The sequence below is a fragment of the Dermacentor variabilis genome, chromosome 2 (genome assembly GCF_050947875.1).
Source record: "Dermacentor variabilis isolate Ectoservices chromosome 2, ASM5094787v1, whole genome shotgun sequence".
Classification (NCBI taxonomy): Eukaryota; Metazoa; Arthropoda; class Arachnida; order Ixodida; family Ixodidae; genus Dermacentor; species Dermacentor variabilis.
In genome coordinates this window covers 118,104,683-118,115,556 of record NC_134569.1, presented here as the reverse complement: position 1 = coordinate 118,115,556, position 10,874 = coordinate 118,104,683, and the positions used below count along the sequence as shown (strand labels likewise).

Genomic DNA, 10,874 nt, shown 5'->3' with positions numbered 1-10,874 from the left:
AGCCAATTTACTTGTCTATTCGCGTCTTCGGTTTGCTGGCGCCAAGAGACGATGGCTGAACGTTTTGAAGAAGGTCAAAATCGTGAAGATTAAAACATGATCGTTAAGATCAAAGCACGCTTTCGCAAGTCCGCACGGCACGCGCTGCGCTCGCATTCATTTGGTTAATTTCAATATTGTGCCCATGTTCTTTCGTTATGTTGCAACAACGTAAGCTATTTTAGCGCATTTCTTTCTATATTTATTACTTGTTCGCGTGATCAAAGTCTTGTTCCAATTTTGACGAAGTTGACAAAATGTACATTTTCGTGAAGGCAGCGCTGAAGTAAAAAAAAAGATAATGCAGGCTACTTTGCTATAGACGCAAATGATGGCTGAGCAAAATACTTGGAAACTCGAAGAAAATGTCATGTATGCTCAACAAAACCAAATCACGGTTTCTTGTGCGGTTAATGTAAGCTACGGTGTGTTTTTCGTACATTCGCAAACCAGAATAAAAATTGAGGAGCTAGTCCTCTATGTAAAGGTGGGTGACCAGCGAAACTGTAGCCCAACACACAGGGTTAGACAAGGGTACGTGTATTTATTTTCGTCATTTGGTAATGGTGGTGACGATAGCTTTGTGATTACTGTGATACACACTGATTGGTTCCGTTACAACCTTATACAGATATTTGGCCGAAGTTAAATCTTATACTCGACCTTTGTTGAGTAGTTGAGCGACTTGGATTAAAGTCTCCTGGTACAAACTGAAGGAACCATTTCTTGTCTGGTTTTGATATGTCCATATTTAAGTATCGAACGATGATCACAGGGACAGTGTCATTATGGCTAACCCATGCAAAGTGCGTGGTCATGAACTTCCCGATATCGCCCACAGGTGTGCCTGGAGATATATATACACAGTCGATATCACAATTCCATCTTTCGTTTGTACGGCCCGGACATCCCCACAGTCGCTGGCGTTGTCCTCTTGCGAGTGAAGAGTGTGTTGTTATACATACATTTTGTCCTTTGCGCATATGGCAATGCCTTCTGATTTATTTAATTTATTATTATTATTATTATTATTATTATTATTATTATTATTATTATTATTATTATTATTATTATTATTATTATTATTATTATTATTATTATTATTGGAGCAGTGCTTCAGGCGTGCTTCACCTCCGCTGCGGGTAGGCCCGGTATCGCACATTTCCGGGATCGGCCCACGCGCAAATTTTTTTTAATATTGACGCACGAACACTTTAAATACATAAAATCCTTGCCATATACAGCTTCGCTGTAAAAAGTTCACAAAACAGTGATCACATGTCTTGTTCTTAGCTTTTCATTGTCCGTGCCGGTGGCATCACGTCGCAGACATCTTCGACATACCTTTGATTGCTTGCGTTTGAAGCTGTTTTCTCGACTGTCAACGTAGACTATCTCAAATGTTGTTCGCCATAATTGGAACAAACCCAATGACGGCTTTTACAAGCGTGCGTGCGTGGTAGTTTGCGGCCTGTTGAAGCTTTGCGTTCCTCCGCTTAGACACTATGGAGGAGCCATTAGTCTGTCGTCGTGCCGTAGTGAGGTTTTCGTCTTCAGAAATGCGCAGAGGCGTGCGGGAGTCGCAGAATACGAATATACAGGCGCTAGAAAGAACGGACGACACGAGATGAATTACTGTTGGAAAAGAATGTAAATCAAGCCGACTCGGTTTTCACTGCGGCTCAGTGAAACACAGACGTTGAATATGTATTGCATTTATTTCAGACCGTACCGCATGCTTCCCTCCGACCATTCTTGCCACAATGAACGCGCTTTTTAATTTCACATCCTTTAGTCCGAACGATCTTTTCATTGGTCATTGTTCGAATACTTCAGAAGGTGCTTATGCTGTTTACTGTTATTAAATTGAATTCACTTGAAACCCTTCGAGAGTATTGTGAAGATTGAAGTGACTGAACTAGACAGCATACGCGGAAAAGTAAAACCGGATTAAAGAATGACTGCAACCAGTATCTACAAAAGGGAGTACCATTCAGGAATATTGATTTCTACAAAGAACACAAACGAGTCCTGATTTCGTTAAAACAAAATGAACATTTATTCACTTGAAGTATGGAGAGAAGCTTCTTTAACGATGTGATTTGAGCTCTAAAGAATCACGCAGCGAAACGAAACCCTTCAATCGTAATTATATTTTATCAATTGCGACGCCATCATTAATTCTCGTTGGACGCAGAAAATAATCTAAAGTGCTGACCCCATTCTACCTTTTCATATTTCTCTAAACCGTTAATCTGCTGTAATACTCACTTATGTACTAAAAAATATCTAATAATATTTAATAATGAACGTTTACGATGAAGTCATTCAACTTTTAAGGTAGCAACGTAAGAGCGAGGCAATATTCTTAGGGCCTAAAACTTCATTGATGAACATCATTCCAAAGATAAGCCGATAAGAAGGGAGGGGAACAAGGGCGCTGGTTGTTTGTTACTCACAGCCATATGACGTGAACCGATAATGAAACCAAGTAAAGCATGGGGAAAATTATTTGTTGCGTTAATTAAGACGCGAAAATGATAAGGAAACGAGAAATAAATTAGGAGTAAAAACAACATGTCGTCGGTGGGAGCCGCGTCCACATCCTGCGCATTACACGTGCGTTGGTCTTAATGACAGGTATAAGGCGACAGCTGTTCGCACGTTCACACTCTTAGGTATTTACGAATGTCTACAAGATCTGAGCCTGGGAATGCTAGCTCGCGCCATACAAGGTCATGACGGCGGATGGGGCACACCCTTTTTATCATCATAAGGGAACTTTCAGGAGCAGACGGCTGACTCATAAAGCCTTGGTTAACATCTTGAAGGGGGAAAACAAGACGACGAAGACAAAAAGGCAGGAAACAGGCAGGACAGTGATGTCCTGTGTGTTTCCTGCCATTTGTTTTTGTCATCTTGCGCTGCCCCTTCAAGATGTTCAGCCAGTACTAACTCCCCCAAATGTCAATTCTTCTACAGTACAAACCGTTGTTTGCTACATGAAGGCATCAAACCTGCCGTAAGAGATTTCAGCGAATGACCACTTCGAGAATGGATAAAAAACTGTTTTGGTGCTACAACAATCACTACGTTAAATCAAAAGCGCAAGTTCCTTTGCGAAATACTATAATTTAAGTGTTCGTATCATTTAAGTGTTCGTATCATTTAAGTGTTCAATATGCATGAGACCCGCCGTGGTTGCTCAGTGGCTATGGTGTTGGGCTGCTGAGCACGAGGTCGCGGGATCGAATCCCGGCCACGGCGGCCGCATTTCGATGGGGGCGAAATGCGAAAACACCCGTGTGCTTAGATTTAGGTGCACGTTAAAGAACCCCAGGTGGTCGAAATTTCCGGAGTCCTCCACTACGGCGTGCCTCATAATCAGAAAGTGGTTTTGGCACGTAAAACCCCAAATATTATTATTAATATGCATGAGAAACGGAGACTTGGTCAAGTCAGAGCCTAGGTGCTAGTATGGGCTTGCGGCATTCACGTGAATGGGTCTCGGGTGGGGAATTCTACTGTCTGTCCCAGCTAACTGTAGCCAAGCTGTCCAACAAAAAAATTCAGAGCCCTTTCACTATGGGAAGATGGAAGACCAGCGAAGGTGTATTGCTCAATGGCTATTTTAAGCTCTTTATGGTGGTTACGCTATATTGGTTGAATAAAGATACAAACACATAACTTCGTTGTTTGTTTCGTCTTTATTTATTTTTATTTGTATTTGTATTTCTTCTTTTACTTTTTATTTTTTTTGTTTGTCCTTCTTCTCCCTCTTTTCTTTTTTTTTTGCTCTTTATTTTACTTTCTACACATACACTTACGTTTCGACACGCATCGTCACAGACAGCGCTCTGGCATATTGTTTTTGTCAACATCTTCACTTCGTTGTTTGTTTCGTCTTTATCTTATGTATTGTTAAATTTTTTGGTGAAAAGGTAGACGAAACCCGGGGCACTACGCCTACCACAGTAGCTTTATATACTTTGGTCGGCGTAGTGCCCCGGGTTTTGTTATACTTTTTCACCACGTTTCATCCCGACGAGACGGGCTTCCGCCAAACACTGAACTTCATTGTTTTTATGTATTTGTATTTTTTAATTATCTTCAAATGTTTTATTTTCTTTTTTGCTCTTTTTCTAATTTTGTACTTTTTAATTTTTTTTACGTTATACACATACACCGACGCTTTGATACGCATCGAGCCCACAAGGGTAAGGGCCATTGAGCTTGGACACTTTGTGCACTATCACCAGGGCTGGCCCACATGATGATTTGTTTTTGTCGACATCTCGGACATATCTTGTTTTCCAGATCCTAGCCAAAGACAGCTTCACTGTAAAACAAGGATTTAAAAAAAATCATGGTGCAAAATACAATTATAAGACCTATGGTGTTCGGTCGTCAGAAGTATGATGAGCGGATACCGTAGGACATAAAATTTCATGTAGCACCGTGTTTTCTAAATCTTTGAACCGTCAAACAGGGTGCTAATGTTAGCTGGAATATCATATTCAGCTACAGCTTACATACATTCGTAAGTGCAACAATATCGCACTGTACATTTCAAGTAATCGCGCAAGTTCAATGTTTATTTTCGTCCCGCTTGAATTTTTCCTTATGGCTCAGGTGGCATATTTACGATCTCATTTATATAAAACCTAAAGAAAGAAAGCGCCGCACTGCGTAGTTTTATGCGCGTAGGCATGCATTTATTCTTCCCAAATTCTTCCCAAATCCTACCCCTAACCATAACTCGAACTTACAGTAAGCAGATCGTGTCTGCTTTAAGACAACCACATTGTTTCCAAGAGATGCGCGCTGCCGCGTGTGTGCGCATAATCAATCACCTTTAACGATAGCGTTAAGGACCCCTTCTCGCAGAAAATACGACGTCGGCGTCTGGCGTCAGCGTCCCGTGAGCGAAGCTAGATTGCCGTATATATTCTATACGACACTAAAGTTCTTCTTCTATGACTAAACGTCTTCGTACCTTGCCTTACATTCTTTACAATGTTCTTAATTAATGCGTAGCATTTTTTGGCTAGGTGCCCAGGGTAATTTATCCGTTCCGTTCGTCCATCCGGTTTCGTGTCTCATAAAAGCCTTTGCGACATGTAGGCTTGATTGGGTGAACGCACCAACTTCTATACGCTTACCGCCACCTACTTGTGGACATTTGGTCAGAACACCGCCAACTGCTGACGCATATCTGCCGAAAACCCAAACTGTAGAATTTCATTGCATAATTACGAGGGAACTCTGGCGCTAGTGTCTACAGGAGCTGCAAGTGGGATGGTGCAGCCATCATGGGAGTGATGATGGTTAGCGCATATATTTGCCTAGCACATGTCCTTCTGGCTTCAGACGATTTCATGACCTTGTGAACTCGTCATGTTAAACAACGTGCTGTTTTATACATAAATAAACACCACTAGCATTATGCGACGGCAGGACTCGAACACACGAGGTCTAGTACAGAAGTCCGGACACTTAATCTGGTTAACCTCTCTGCATTTCACATCTTGTTTTCCTTCCTCCCTTCCTTCCGTTGCGCCTCACCGAGGCGCAGAATGCAAGAGAAAGCTTGCTCGGACAAGGGACGCGCAGATAACGCAAGCAACCGCAGAATTATGCCTGCAGCAACAGGGAGAAGCTTTTAAGAAGGCAGTAGCAAGAAGGCGAGCGTTACAGCAGGCAAATTATGCGAGAGAAACGCACAACAGCAACATTTGTTTTATTTACCAAACACAAGATTGGTAGTTGACATGAGGTTGCTGGGGAGATCTTTATAGCGTAAATGGTAGTCTTTGCAATTGCTCGTCTCTTAAAATACGGTAGTCTTGGTTTCAAGGGCTTCCGAAGCAATGGTATAGGCTTCATAAATAATAACTACAAAGATTGCTGTGCATCTTATAACAATTCCACAGTGGGGAGTTTCTGTTCTATTTTTTTATCAATTTAGTTCTTCCTTTTGATTTTTTTCTGCCTGCTTCTTCCTCACCCAGTGTACGGTAGCAAACGATATGCAACCTGGTGTCAGCCTCCCTGTCTTTCCCTTTTAGTGCGCTAGCGCAAAGGCTTCAAATCCAGCGAAATCCATTTTGTGTATGTCCGTGCGCTGCGCGACCATGAACAGCCAACAGCAGCGCCACGCGGTAGAAAGGAGGCAAGGAGTAGCTACGTCACACGTTGGAGGAGAGTAACTACCTGCAGCCAATGAGGCGCTGCCATCTCTCACGGCGCAGCCAATCAGAGCGCGCGTGCCACGACAGTTACAACGAATATATATGAAGCAGCTCTCGGCCAGCCGCCGAGCTGGCCGGCATTGGGGGAAGCACCGCGCGCCATCGTCTGGTCTCAGAGATACTTAGTTTAGCAGTGCCTCAGTTGTGATGTTTGGAGATGGGCCATATATGAAGCGGCGGGTCTATCAGGGTTGGTTGACACGGAGCACCGGGCTCAACGGAACGCACGTACACCGACTGCTGAAACGACAACGTGAGCATGCGTCAACTGATCCTGACATTAAGCAAGAGAAGTTGGAAGCCGACAGGTTGAGAAAATGTCGTGAACCTGTATATGAAACTTCCGAACAGCGACAACGGCGCGTAGACGCCAACGTTCAAGCTATGAGGACTCAACGGGCGAAGGAAACAGCCGAGAAGTATGTCACGCTTTTGTCAAATACCTTCATTCAAGAGCGACACACGCCTGGCACATACCCGATAACCCAAGTTGGCAATGCAAACTATGAAAAACTAGGGATAACGGCGCTAAGCGCACAATAGTTCGTGCTTATCCAAAGATAAGCCATCAGCCATTTCTTTCTTTCCTTTTCCCTTCCTTCCTTTCTTTCTTTCCTTCCTTTTTTCTTTCTTTATTTATTTTTTCATCCTTTCTCACATGTTTCGAACTACGCAGGCTTGTCAAGAGCTCCGCAGTTCAAGGGTCTCACTGATCTAGCAGAGTATCGCGGAAAGCTGCGCGCCTCCGTTCATGCAATAGCAAAGCAATATGAAGCAAATTCTGGATTGATGCTGTCGATACTAATCATAATGTGTAGATGTGGAGATATAGGAGGAGGAGGAGGAGGAGAAAAGAAACTTAACAAACGAAGAGACCAAACAACTGCAGAATAACTGAGAATTGCGTGAGTTGGTTATTCGTGGTGAAACTGTAACGTGCAGAAGTAATACCTGAATACGGAATAAAGACGGTTACACTGCAGTGCAATCGCTTGCACGAATGCTACAATACTCTCGTGCAGCATCCGGCACTTGGCTGATCTTCCGCACTGAGTTCGGCAGTTGTGCATTGCGCGCCAGTCTGAAAGCCGGGCGGAGCTCTGGTTCTCGTTGGACGAGACGAAGAAGCGACTATGCGTGATTAGCTGCGTCACTCTGGGCCATGTTGTTGCGTCGAGCTTTCTGTTACTAATTACAAAGTTAACGATCGCTTTTTTAACATTGACAATTTTATTGATAACTCTCACACAAAGTTTATAACCGCTAGTGCTAGAGCCTTTTGACCAACACAAAAATGTTAATTTTGTCTGGCATTACGCAACTTTCGCATTATAAAGAAAGTCGCAACTTAAACGCCAAGTATACTTCAAAGTATATACAAGAAGCTTAGCCACAAATAGTCAAAAAATTTTGAACACTGAAATGTCTTTAGTGCACCCCCGAGAGAACTCCTATTTGGACAGAAGCGAAACGGGACAGTCCTTTGTTGCTTTGTCAGCTCGACAACCGTTGCCACTGTAAATCAACTAACGGAAGTTAATAGAAACAAGATGATACTTACGTTCGTCTTCCTGGTATTCTGGAATTATGTTATTAAAGTCAAAGGTCCTTTCGTCGATGCCAACGAAGGCCAGCCCAACAAAAGTGCACATGTCCAGGGGGACAACCTCCACTCTGTAGTTCATCGGGCTCGGACGTTGGCTGGACCAACCGTAGCATACTACGGGCACCTTGAACTTCTTACGAGAAGCCGTGATGCCCTCGATAAAGTCAAGTCCTGTCGCCAGTATACACAATCGAGCAAGAAAAAAAGAATGCATGAATGCAGAAGTGTGTACTAATAATTGATATTTACTAATTAGCGTAGCACGCGAAATTTGAACGAATATAGGATGAGGTCCTGCTAAGAAGTACAATTTTTAGCAGATATTGAATCGCAGAAATTGAATAGCGCATCGAACGTGCGAAGTTATGTTGCTCAGATTTCAAGTTTCTCTGCCATAGGTCCAGGATCCCTATAACGTAAAACTATTCTAATCTGTTTTTATTCTAATCATCTGGCGTCAAACTTGCGTAATTCCCGACGCAAGCATCGGGTGGTAAGCCGCAGCGTTGCTTCAAAAGCCCAATCAAACACGCTTCTTGTTTATAGGATGTCACTTTTTTTGTTTTTAAGCCAATAGCATTGCCTATGTTGATCAGTTTTTTATATCTAACTGGCTGACAAGAGGCGAGGAGCACGCTCAAGGGGAGAGGGTTCCGATAAGGTCGAACCAGCCTAGTGGAAGTAGATAACCGGATGAGGAGGGTGGTGCCGGCGTTTGCGATTGATCCGCTTCCCTTTACTTAGCTTGTGATGCCTGGTCGAAAATCGCGGCAGCATGCAACGGAAGGTTAAAAATTCCGCTGAAACAGATCCTCAGTAAAGAAGAGTTGGGAGAGCGACGTTGTACACGTGCCGAAAGGGTTCGATAACGTTATACTGCCACGCAAAATGTTTTATTTTACTCAAATAAACCCATGCGCCCCGGCAGCTTTCAGTAGCCAGTGCCAGAGCGATCGACGGGCAGCCATCTCCTATTGTTTCCAGAGCGGGGCAATCTCCGGTGATTCAGAAAAAAAAGAGTTTTGTTCGGTATATTAATGCGTCTTTAACGTGTCCACGCCACTTTGACGCTGTGAGTTCCTGTGGTATTGTGACGTCTCGTAAGAGACAGGTGAAGTGGGTGCAGTCCGAAGGCGTTTGACCAAAAGCAGTCGGCCACAGGATGCCTTTTTTGTGAAAAAGACGTCAAATGAGAAGTTATTTTGTTAGGTTTGGTCTAATCATGCACATCAGTGCGCACATATCCTATTAGATAGGGCGTTTTCGCGGTTATCTTGACGCCGCGTGACAGAGAGGTGCAGATGCGGTGGCCCACAAATTTTTTGGCCTATCGTTGAGGGATGATTGTAGAATTGGAAGAGAAAACTTTGGAATAGCTTTACATTATAGCATCCCAGTTTAACCAAACACAACGCCTCAGTATTCTGGCAAACTAAATCTTCGAAATTTTGAGCGTTGGTTTCCGCACACGTGCAAGAAATGCTCTTTTGAGCGAGAAACGCTTCAGATTATATAGAACGCGGTTTTGAAGTTTCATTCGAGAACTTAAAAAAAAGCTAGTTTTAAATTTTGATACAGCTGAATAGTATGACTCTTTATTGGTTCTAAATGTAAGTTATCATGCGTTCCTGTCAGACAGACAGTTCTGCGGTCAATAAGCGAGTTCTCTTACCTTATAACTGCTAGCCATTCGTTTTTATGCGCGCAGTTATAACGTAACTTCATGGCTACTGCGTAATCAGCGTTTGTCGTACACACGAGCTAATGCCCGAGTGGACTGGCGATTACGTTGCCAATGCATAGCCTTTCAGACGGTACGAAGGCACTGCAGGCCCTACGAGACATGTCGGATGGTTTATGTAGGCGGGTGCCTACGTGAACGATTTGTTCTACGTCTAGACCACTGTATAGAGTCGCAAAATTTCAATGGCACACGGCTACTCACATGCGCAGACTTTTTGAATGCTTGGCTTATGTTACAGGAATCGCACAGTAGGGCCCAGTGGTAAATTTCGTCGCACATGGTATGCTGTCTCAACTACTGATAACAAGTATACGATGCAATGAGCTTTTCATTGTCGGTATAAAACCTTGTCTGGTACATCTTTACAAGCTCTCTACGTGGCGCGGGAAAGCTTGTTACCTTTGATCACCGCTGACGTTGAGGGAACGAAAATGCTGATCTTCTGAAGGATCAACGTTGGCACTGCTGGCCAGCGCCTTTCCTAACATCACCTTGCTTGCAACACAAACAGCGCCACACTTCCATAAATATTTGTGGCAGAATAGGCAGAGACAATGCGTCTCTCTAATAGGTATCGTTCCGCTGAGCAGGCCTCGAAGTGGGTGGTGATAGCACTCAAACTAAAATTTCATACATGAAAACAAGCAGGGCTAATTGAGAAACACTTATGATATCGTTTGCTGACGAAACGACGGTCGTAAACACTGCGCATCCTCCTTTTTAGATCAATAGCTCTACTACTTGAGGCACAGCCCCCCCCCCCCCCCCCCAAAAAAAAAAAAAAATATATCGCCAGGCTCCGTAAATCTGACCTTCAAGCTCAGCCGAGCTAAAACTGGGACTTTTAGCCTGTTTAATGAGTTGTGGAGTGAAAACGAACAGCGGCTCAAGGTCAGTCTTTAGTGCCACCGCCACCAGAGGCGCTGGCAGCATCCTCGTTCACTGCACGTTCGCGCCGACGGCGCCAAGCAGCATCTGTATGTCGTAGTGCAATCGTAGATGCGGTAGTTGCTGCTACAAAAAAAAAAAAAAACTACGTCTCTGCAAATCAATAGTCTCGCCCTTTCCCAAGGCAAGCAAAACCGAGCAATCGCTAGAGAAACATGGTTTAACCGCGTTCAACAACAGCAATCTTTTTTTTCACCGATTTGTCTTTCGTTTTTCTCAAGGTGTTAGGCAGACCGACACGTGCGGCGAGGAGAGGGGCCGAGGCTGCCACTTCTCTTGCACAACC

At 43.7% G+C, this 10,874-nt stretch overlaps 1 protein-coding gene across 1 annotated transcript in view; it reads left to right on the top strand.

Annotated features, from left to right (window-relative positions):
- LOC142572598 (uncharacterized) overlaps nucleotides 1-10,874 on the top strand; it is a 291,788-nt gene that overhangs the window by 112,962 nt on the left and 167,952 nt on the right. The gene's annotated exons all lie outside the window — the stretch shown is intronic.